The sequence below is a fragment of the Cynocephalus volans genome, chromosome 5 (genome assembly GCF_027409185.1).
Source record: "Cynocephalus volans isolate mCynVol1 chromosome 5, mCynVol1.pri, whole genome shotgun sequence".
Taxonomy (NCBI): Eukaryota; Metazoa; Chordata; class Mammalia; order Dermoptera; family Cynocephalidae; genus Cynocephalus; species Cynocephalus volans.
In genome coordinates, this window is record NC_084464.1 from 150,256,944 (window position 1) to 150,268,266 (window position 11,323).

Genomic DNA, 11,323 nt, shown 5'->3' on the forward strand with positions numbered 1-11,323 from the left:
TACGTAAAACTCGGGGGACACAATTCAAGCTTCAATGAGTTTTGTGGGGACATGATTCAATCCACTTACAAGTAGTGAACAAAATAAAAATCCTGTCCCCGAGGAGCTTGAGGGAGAGCCGACAAACAAATCCGTATATATGATTTAATGCCAGGAAGTGACGTATTTTGTGAAGGAGAGTGGAGGGAGAAGAGGCACTCTTGCACAGAGTGGTCAGGTAAGGCCACCTGAGCAGGTCAAATTTGACCACGGATGTGAACGAAACACATGAGTGAGACAAGTAGCCACCAGGACAGTGAGAGGCCGAGGGCCGGGGACCTGAGCGTGCCTGCTGTGTTCGAGGAAATCAAGAAGGCCAGTGTAGACAGAGCTGGGGGAGGGGAGGGTGGTGAACGGAGATGCGGCCAAGACATGGAGGGTCTTGGGGGCCATCGAAAGGCCTTTGGATTTTTATTCAAAGCATGATGGGCAGCCACTGGAGAGTTTAGAGCAAACGAGTGACCTGCTCAGATTTATATTCAATGAAGGCCACTCATGCTGCTGGCTAGAGAATAGACTCTGAGAGAATGCATGCAGGATGGACTGGGAAGGTGAGGAGAAACTGAGGCAAAGGAGCCATATAATATGGGTCTGAACTGAGCTGATGATAGAGAAAAATGGAAGAAAGGTGGATATAAAAAAATATTAAAAAATAAAAATGAAATTTATGGGCCGGCCCATGGCCCACTCGGGAGAGCGTGGTGCTGATAACACCAAAGCCACAGGTTCGGATCCCATATAGGGATGGCCGGTTAGCTCACTTGGGAGAGCGTGGTGCTGACAACACCAAGTCAAGGGTTAAGATCCCCTTACCGGTCATCTTTTAAAAAAATAAATAAATAAAATTTATTACCTAAGGGGTTATAAAAGTTGAAAACTTAAATAATTTCCAAAAATACAGATAAACTGGTAGATAATAGGGACATTATAAGTCATGAGGGAAACCAAAGATGTTGGTGTGACTGTACCTAACATTTTGTGATTGAATTAATGTAAATGTGGCTTTCAAAATGTGCTCCTCAGGGCCCCTGGGATTTTGTTAAGTTGTTGCCAGGGATGCCAGGAACAGTTTGGGGCAGGAGCCATATTCTCAACTCCCACTGCAACTAGAGCTCTGCCAAGATGATCTTTTTCACATATTTGCTTCCTTGTAAAAGTTACAGAGGGAAAAAAGAGGAGGAGGAGTGGGGAACCATACATTCAGAAACTTATTATTATTTGAATGTAGAGTCTTCATATCTCCCACTGACAGAAGCTATTCTGGCCCCACAGCATACTAGTGGGGAGAGAACAGCTCTGTGTATTACTGGTCTGATCCAATACAAAAAATACTTTTCCCCTCAAATAATTTTATTACCCCATGCTTTCTTCTGACTATATCTATACTTTCAGTTTTATTGCATTCACTATTCAAATTGTTTTTACTTTTAAAGATGAAAATGAATTCATAATCAATCTCCTTTTGTAAATTTTAACATTACCCACAAAATTTAGCAGTATCACATGTATGTCTTTTTGCTTTTGTTTTCTTTCTTTTAAAAAACAATACATTGGGCCGGCCCGTGGCTCACTCGGTAGAGTGAGTTGCTGATAACACCAAGGCCACGGGTTCGGATCCTATATAAGGATGGCCGGTTTGCTCACTGGCTGAGCGTGGTGCTGACAACACCAAGTCAAGGGTTAAGATCCCTTTACCAGTCATCTTTTTTTTTTTTTTTTTTTTGTCTTTTTCATGACCAGCACTCAGCCAGTGAGTGCACCGGCCAGTCCTATATAGGATCCGAACCTGTGGCGGGAGTGTCGCCATGCTCCCAGCGCCGCACTCTCCCGAGTGTGCCACGGGCTCGGCCCACCAGTCATCTTTTAAAAACAAAACAAAACAAAACAAAAAAACAAAAAACAAAAAACAAAAAACAATACATTGAACAGTTATGGTTATGCTATGGATAAACACCCAAAGCTCAGTGGTTTCACAGAATAGAATGTACAATTGGCTGGGATGTGTGTGTCAGAAGAGGTGGGGTTTATGGAGACTTTCAGGGACCCTGGCTGATAGAGGCTCTGCCATGTTCAGTACGTGGCTTTGGAGGTCATCCTGGAATCAAGATCTCACCAGAACACAGGAGAAGAGGGAGAACAAAGAAGCACACAGGATATTTTTATGGACCAAACATGGAAGTAACACTTCACTTTCACCCACATGCCAAAGTTGGATTTCAGGGTCACACCTACCTGGGCTTAGTGAACAGCAAACTAGTCTGTGTCACATATATGATCGTGATATAAAAATTGGGAAATGTAAACCTGGGCCTTGATCTTTGTTTTTGCTTTGGGGTGAGTCAGGTTGCATTTATGTTTGTTTTTGTATGACTAAGTGTGAATACTGAAATGTATAAGAACTAATTCACAGAGCTTTGTTTACATATATGAGTACTTCAAAAGTCCATGGAAAAATGTAATTAAAAAAGGCAGTAACCATGGGCAGCCCCTACCACCTGAAAGAAGGTGGGAGCATGCTGAAAACACTAATTCCACACAGGTGGTCCACCACAGTTACTACCACAGCCACTGCCAACACAAGGGTGTCTCAGCACCACAGTAGCAGCCATAGCCACTATGCAGGCAGCCCACTGCCCACTCAACTGCACTGATACAAGAACAGTGAGTCACCAGTAGACACTGAAAATAGAAGAGCAAGTTTCTTTCTTCAAAGCCCACTCCAGGGTAACGGAAGAAGCAACTGTTCTACAAGATGGCCAGACATCAACCTAGAGATACTAGAAATATGAAAAACTGAGAAAATATGACATCACCAAAAGGATACTGTATTTCTCAAATACCAGACCCTATAGGCCAGGAAACTCTTGAAATGACTGAAAAGGAATTCTGAGCAACAATCTTAAGGAAACTCAGTGAGATAAGAGAAGACTTGGATGACATAATGAAATAAAAAAATCTAGGATATGAAGGAGGAAATTTACAAAGAGATTAATACCTTGAAAAAGAATGTAGCAGAACTTATGGAACTGAAAGTTTCATTCAATGAAATAAAAAACACAACAGGAAGCTTAAGGAGCAGGCTAGAGCAAGCAGAAGAAAGAATTTCTGATCTTAATGATAGTCTTTTCAAAATAACCCAGGCAGACAAAAGAAAAGAAAAAAGAATTTTTAAAAAAATGATGAAAATCTGAGAGAACTAAAAGGCTACCTTAAGTGCATAAACATTCAAATTTTATGGGTGTTCTAGATGGGGAGAAGAAATGAAAAGTCATTGAAAACCTATTCAATAGAATAGTAATGGAAAACCTCCCAGTTATAGGGACAGACGTGGACCTTCAGATCTGAGAGGCTCAAAGATCCCCAAACAGATTCAATCCAAAAAGATCCCCTCCAAGACACATTATAGTCAAACTGACAAAGCTCAAAGACAAAAAGAGAATCCCAGAAGCAGCAAGAGAAAAGCATCAAGTCACCTATAAGGAGCCCCTATCAGACTAATAGCAACTTTCAACAGAAACTCTATAGACCAGAATAAAGTGGGATGATATCTTCAAAATATTAAAAGAAAAAAACTTCCAGCCAAGAATACTATACCTAGCAAGGCTCTCCTTCAGAAATGAGGGAGAAATAGTGTATTTGCCAGACAAACAAAAACTGTGGGAGTTCACCTCCATATGACCAGCCTTGCAAGAAATTCTCAAGGGAGTCCTGCATCTGGAATCCAAAAAATGATAACCACTACCATGAATATGCAAGAAAGAACAAAACCCACTAGTAGAACAAAAATACAAAAGAGAAATGAAAGAAACTAAATCTTTCCACCTCAAAAAACCAACAAACATCAAAGAGAAACAATAAAATAGGAAGAAAGGAACAAAAGATATTTGAAACATCCGAACAAAAATGGATAAAATGCCTTGAGTAAAACAATACCTTTTAATGACAACCTGAAATGTAAATGGATTAAACTCTCCACTCAAAAGACATAGGCTGACTGATTGGATTAAAAACCTAGACCCAACTATCCACTGTCTTCAAGAGACTCATCTCACCTGTAAAGGCACACATGGACTAATAGCGAAGGGATGGAAAAAGATGTACCACGTGAATGGAAACCAAAGATGAGCAGGAGTAGCTATTCTTACATTGGATAAAATAGAATTTAAGGCAAAAACCATAAAAAGAGACAAAGAAGGCTATTATATGATGATAAAGTGGTCTATCCTGCTGGAAGACATAACAATCATAAATATATATGCACCCAACACTGGAGCAATCAGATATAAAACAAACAAAGAAAGAGCTAGACCCCAATATGATAATAGTAGGGTACCTGAACACCCCTCTTTTGGTACTGGTCAGATCATCTAGGCAACAACTCAACAGAGAAACACAGGATTTAAACTATGCTTTCGACCAACTGGACCTGGCAGCTATCTATGGAACATTTCACCCAACAGCAACATAATATACCTTCTTCTCATCAGCACATGGAGCATTATCCAGGATAGACTACATGTTAGGTCACAAATCAAGACTCAACCAGTTTTTAAAAATGGAAGTAATTTCAAGTAACTTTTCAGACCACAATGGATTAAAACTAGAAATCAGTAACAAACAAGAGAAACTCTGGAAGCTATACAAACACATGGAAATTAAACAACATGCTCCTGAATGACATATGGGTCCAAGAAGAAATTAAATAGGAAACCAAAACAATTTCTTGAAACTAATGAAAATAAAGACACATCATACCAAAACCTGTGGGATACTGCAAAAGTAGTACTAAGAGAGAAGTTTATTGCAGTAAATGCTTACATCAAAGGATAGAAACATTTCAAATAAGCAACATAACACTACCCCTCAACGAACTAGAAAAACAAGAACAATCCAAACCCAAAATTAGTAGACAGAAAAAAATAATTAAGATCAGAGTAGAACTAAATGGAATAGAGACCCAAACAGTGATACAAAAAAATCAATGAAATAAAAAGTTTTTTCTTTTGAGAAATAAACAAAAATAAACAAGCCATCAGCCAGGCTAACTAAAAAAAGAAGAGAGAAGACAAAAATAACAAAAATCAGAAATGAAAAAGGAGACATTACAACTGATACCACAGAAATATGAAGAATCATTAGAGTTTGTTATAAACAACTATATGCAAACAAATTTGAAAACTTGGAGGAAATGGATACATTTTTGGACACATATAAACTACCAAAATTGAACCAAGAAGAAATAGAAAATGTGGATAGACTAATAACAAGCCATGAAATTGAGGTAGTAATCAGCAGTGTCCCAACAAAAAAAAGCCCAGGAGCAGATGGCTTTGCTGCTGAATTCTACCAAACATTTAAAGAAGAATTAATACCAATTCTCTTCAAACTATCCCAAAAAATTGAAACAGAGGCTATTCTCCCAAACTCAATCTATGAGGCCAGCATCACCCTGATGCCCAAACTAGAGAAAGATACAACAAAAAAGAAAACTACAGGCAATATTTCTGATGAACATATACTCAAACAACCTCAACAAAATATTAGCAATCAGAATACAGCAACACATCAAAAAAATGATACACCACTATCAAGTAGGACTCATCCCAGGGATGCAAGGATGGTTCAACATACACAAATCATAAATGTGATACACCACATGAACAAAATTAAGGACAAAACCATATGATTTTCTTAATAGATGCAGAAAAAGCATTTGACAAAATTCAACATCCCTTCATGATAAAGACTCTCAGCAAATTAGGTATATAACGAAAGTATCTCAAAACAATATAAGCCATGTATGACAAACCCACCACAAATATCATCCTGAATGTGGAAAAGCTGAAAGCTGTTCCCTTAAAAGCAGGAATAAGACAAGGATGCCCACTCTCACCACTCTTATTTAACATAGTATTGGAGGTGCTAGCAGAGCAATCGGGCAAGAGAAAGAAATAAAGAGAATCCAGATTGGAAAAGACAAAGTCAGCCTGTCCTTGTTTGCAAATGACATGATCCCATATATAGAAAAACCTAAAGACTCTACCAAAAAACTGTTAGAGCTGATAAACAATTTCAGTAATGTTGCAAGATACAAAATCAACATGCAAATATCAGTAGCATTTTTGTATTCTGATAACAAACTAGCAGAAAAAGAAACCAAGAAAACAAGCCCATTTATGATAGTTAGCCCCAAAATAAAGTACCTAGGAATCAATTTAACTGAGGAGGTGAAAGGTCTTTACAATGAGAAGTATGAATCACTGCTGAAAAAAATTAAAGAGGATGCAAAAAGATGGAAAGACATTCCATGATCTTGGATTGGAACAATTAACATTGTAAAATGTCAATGCTACCCAAAGTGGTCTACAGATTCAATGAAATCCCCCTTAACATACCAATGATATTCTTCACAAAAGTAGAAAAAAAAATCCAAACATTCATACAGAACAACAAAAGACCCTGAATAGCCAAAGCAATCCTGAGCCAAAAAAAAAAAAAAAGCCAGAGATATTACACTGACTACAAATTATACTACAAAGGTATAGTAACCAAAACAGCATGATATTGGCATAAAAACAGACACTCAGTACAATGGAACAGAATAGAGAACCCAGAATTCAACCCACATACTTACAGCCAACTGATATTTGACAAGGGCAACAGGAGCATACATTGGGGAAAGGATGGCCTCTTCAATCAATGGTGTTAGAAAAACTGGACATCCATATGTAGAAGAATGAAACTAGATCTAGATCTGTACCTCTCGCCATATACCAAAATCAACTCAAAATGGATTAAAGACTTATATATAAGACCTGAAAGTATAAAACTAGTGAAAGAAAACATAGAGGAAACTCCTCAGGAAGTAGGGCTGGGCAAAGACTTTATGAACAAGGTCACAAAAGCACAGCCAACAAAAGAAAAAATAAATGAATAGGATTATATCAAACTGAAAAGCATCTGCATAGCAAAAGAAACAGTTAACAGAGCAAAAAGACAACGTATAGAATGTGAGAAAATATTTGCAAACTATGCATCCAAAAAGGAATTAATATCCAGAAAATGCAAGGAATTCAAACAACTTAACATTAAAAAATCCAGTGACTTGGTTAAATAATGGGCAAAGGAGAGGGATAGGCATTTCTCAAAGAATGGTATACAAATGGCCACCAGACACATAAAAAAATGCTCAACATCACTAAGCATCAGGAAATGCAAATCAAAACCACATCAAGATATCATCTCACTTCAGTTAGATTGGCCACAATCAAAAAGACAGAGAATAACAAATTCTGGTGAGGATGTGGAGAAAGAGGAACCCTCCCACACTCTTTGTGGGACTGTAAATTAGTGCAGCCATTATGGAAAACAATGTGGAAGCTCCTCAGACAACTGCAGATAGAACTACCATACGATCTCTCAATCCTACTGGTGGACGTATACCCAAAGGAATGGAAATCACTATGTCAAAGGGATACCTGCTCTGCCATGTTTATTGCAGCTCTATTTACAATAACTAAGAGTTGGAGTCAACCTAAATGTCCATTGATGGGTGACTACATAAGGAAAATGTGGTATATTTACACAACAGAATACTAATCTGCCATGAAGGGGAATGAAATTCTGCCATTGGCAGCATTGTGGACAAATGTTGAGAAAATTATGTTAAGTGAAATAAGCCAGGTACAGAAAGAGAAATACACATGTCAGTGTCCTGGTAAGATTCACTTCCCCAGTGAAGTCTTTTCCAACCTATCATCGGGTACTTGGATAACTCCAGCTATTACTTAGTATCTTTGCAATAATTTTTTGTGACTAATTTTTTTGTGTGGTTGTGTTTTATATTTTTTCTCTTATGTAAGGCTCATCGTTCCTCATTAATCTGAAAGTCCTTGAGAATAAAGCTAAACACATTTTACTCTCTTTTTAACTCACTGTACAGTCTGATCAGAGCTCTGTATTGAGTGGGCTAATTTATTAAATCAATTAAGGCACTTGACACTCCTAAATCACTGCTTTGTGTGTCGTGATAAAACTTTTAGGATATCTCAGGAGATATCTGTCTCTGAGAAGGTCGAGGCATTCTTTTCTTTAAAAACTGATTAGCTGGTTGCTCTTGCTTCCTTCTCTTTCTCTTTTATAAGAGGAAGTTTTATAGACCAAGCAAATTTATGCAAGCTTAAAAATAAGGTATTTTAATTGAGGTCAAATCTGTGAATCAGCAGAAGATAAAATCCCTTTCCAAAATGAGACTAATTTACTATGATGTTTCTGAGAGGGGTAGATGAGGGTCACTTTATATATATATGTATAGGGTTGGCTAAACTTCAGTTGGTAATAAAATCTAGCCCAGTCTGAATCAGAAAAATAATCAAAATGCTTTCGAATGCTTTTGTGCAAACCTCGGCAAAAGTTAGAATCAACATGGATAAGCCAGAGCAGTAAGTACATATGAGAAACAGTCTTCACTCTCAACTATTAAAAACAAGAATTATTTGTTGCTTTTTGAAAGAAAGTTGGCAGAATTTTAAAAGAAATCCAAAGCATGTCTAAAATGGGGTCAGGAAAATCCCACACTCCCCCCACCCAAAGTCATACGATTTTCCAAAATAATAAGAGCATTTTAAAGAGGCAGAAGCAGCTGGGGTTTTTGCTTAATTTGGAAACCACATTTGCTTTTGAAAGTTGATTTTAACAGAACGTTTGGCAAATTATCATCTTTTTTGGAGGATTTTAAAACATGGATTCTTGAAGAACTCCAGCTTGTAGGGGCAAAAAGAATCCTAAGAACTGCATTCATTTTTTTATTGCTGTCTTAGAGTAATCCTGATTAACCTCACTTAGGTGGTCGTAGCTGCGATGTTAGTGTCCTGCTCTCTGGACCACTCCTGGGCACCTCCTGTTAACTGACAAGGGTCTTAAGGAAAGACGAGTTCCCTGGGGAGGGCTTTGTGGCTACAGGCATGCAGACCATGAGGGTGGAATCTTGATCATAAAAACCTGAAAGCCTATTTATTAACTTAGATGAGAAAGAAAGGAACCAAAGGGACAAGACATTAGCATTTAAGGTCCACTACCTTTTCTGCCTTCCTCCCCCGACCCCAGCTTCCATCGTGGAATAACCCCTCTTGCAGTGACCATATTCTTTCTTCATATATGTTAATATATTCAATTAATTTAAAGTTCTGTCTTGGCTTGGGAGATAGTGTGTTTTTATAAGGTGTTTTGCATATCTATGCTTTGGTTTAAGCGTGTGAGGCCAACTGATTTCTAAGTTCTTGGAGGTGAGGTACCTCTCTGTTGCTTCCAACCCCTTTTTAAAATTCTTATTTTTCAAAAGTAAAGAAAGTGCTTTAAAATGTTATTCTTGTATACTGAGTAGTTAAAAAAATTTAAACCTATGATCTTCCAGTGTTCTGAGTAATTCAGAACAAGAGTAAACACTTTGCATTTCTAGTCCTTCTTTGTAGTGTTTTGTGGGGGAATTCTCTAGTCTGTTTTAAAATAATAACACTAATGGAAAATGCTTATTTTATACTTTGTCCCAGGTTCTGTGCATTAGGCACTTTACATGCATTAAATAATTTAATCCTTATAACAACCCCATGGATTAATACTATATGTACTATCAGTATTGTTACTGAGATTCCAAAGGTCTGTTTGCTCCCTTCTCAATAACCAATAATTGGGAGACAAGAGTTGGTGTAAGGAAAAGTAGCCTTTAATCAGGAAGCTGGCAGCCTGGGGAAATGGTGGACTTATGTCTCAAAGCCCATCTCTGCCTCTCCCACGTTTGCCAAAGGGTTTTATAGGAGTCTGTGGTGGAAAGTTGATTTATGGTGACCAAGTGGGGACATGCAGTCATGCTTAAGTGTTTCAGATAATAATCAAAGAACTTGGGTGGGAGTTAACCAGTGTCATACTTCATTCTCCATGGGTTCAGTTCCTGTTATTCTCAAATGAGATCAGGTTAGTAAGCTAGTAAAGAATGGCCATCTGGGTTAATATTTTTTCTCTAATTATTTTGTGTACAATGTGAGAGCAAGAGTCATTGTGTTCTGGCAATTAACTGCAGGTTATGTGGTTTGGGTTACAGGAGAGAACAAGTTTTTAAATTCAAAGGTTTCACCCTAGTTAGACTGGCTATTATCAAAAAGACAGAGAATAACAAATGCTGGCAAGGGTGCAGAGAAAGGGAACTCTTCTGCACTGTTGGCGGTACTGTAACTTAGTACAGCCATTATGGAGAACAGTATGGAGGTTGCTTAAACAACTACAAATAGAACTACCATATGATCCAGCAATCCCACTAGTTATATATCCAAAGGAATGGAAATCATCATGCCGAAGGGATACCTGCACTCCCATATTCATCACAGCTCTATTTACAGCAGCCAGGCTATGGAACCAACCTAAATGTCCATCCATGGATGAATGGATAAGGAAAATGTGGTATATATACACAATAGAATACTACTCTGCCATAAAAAAGTAACAAAATTCTGCCATTTGCAGCAACATGTATGAGCCTGGAGAAAATTATGTTAAGTGAAACAACCCAGGTGCAGAAAGAGAAATACAGCATGTCCTTACTCATAAGTGGGAGCTGAGTTAATAAATAAACAATAACAAGAGAGAGAGAGAGAGAAAGAAACAACAATCACAATAATACATTGAACTTTTAGAAGGAGAGAACAGAACCGTGGTTACTAGAAGTGAAAAGGGGGAAAGAGAGGAGAGTTAATGAGAAATCAATAAGAAATTGGTTAATTCACACAAAGAATGATTACGTATAGTAATGATGAATTCATCACTACTATACATAATCAATATATTCATCATTAATATAGTCATTATATTAATCACTGTAATCATTAACATAATCATTATATTCATCACTGTAGTGCTAACTATCCTGATTTGACCATCACATACTGTACACAACTATTGATAGTCAACTTTGTACCCCACAAATATGTATAATCAATTATGCTTCAATACAAAATAAATTTTAAAAAAGCTATCCTAAAATAAAATTTTTGAAAAAATAATTCAAAGGTTTAACAAAATGGAGTCACTTCTGTTCAGGCTGTTACAAACTCCCCAGTGCCCAGTGTTCATTCCGTTTCTGTGGAATAAGCGGCACTGGGTTCGTTCTGACTGCTTCTTGCTGAAATGGGGATGAGGGGAGTTGGAATGAAATGTTTTGACTTTTTTTTTTTTTTTAAATCCTTTTTGTTCCCCTTTTGGAGAACAGAACTGTGTACCATAATTTTCGATTGGG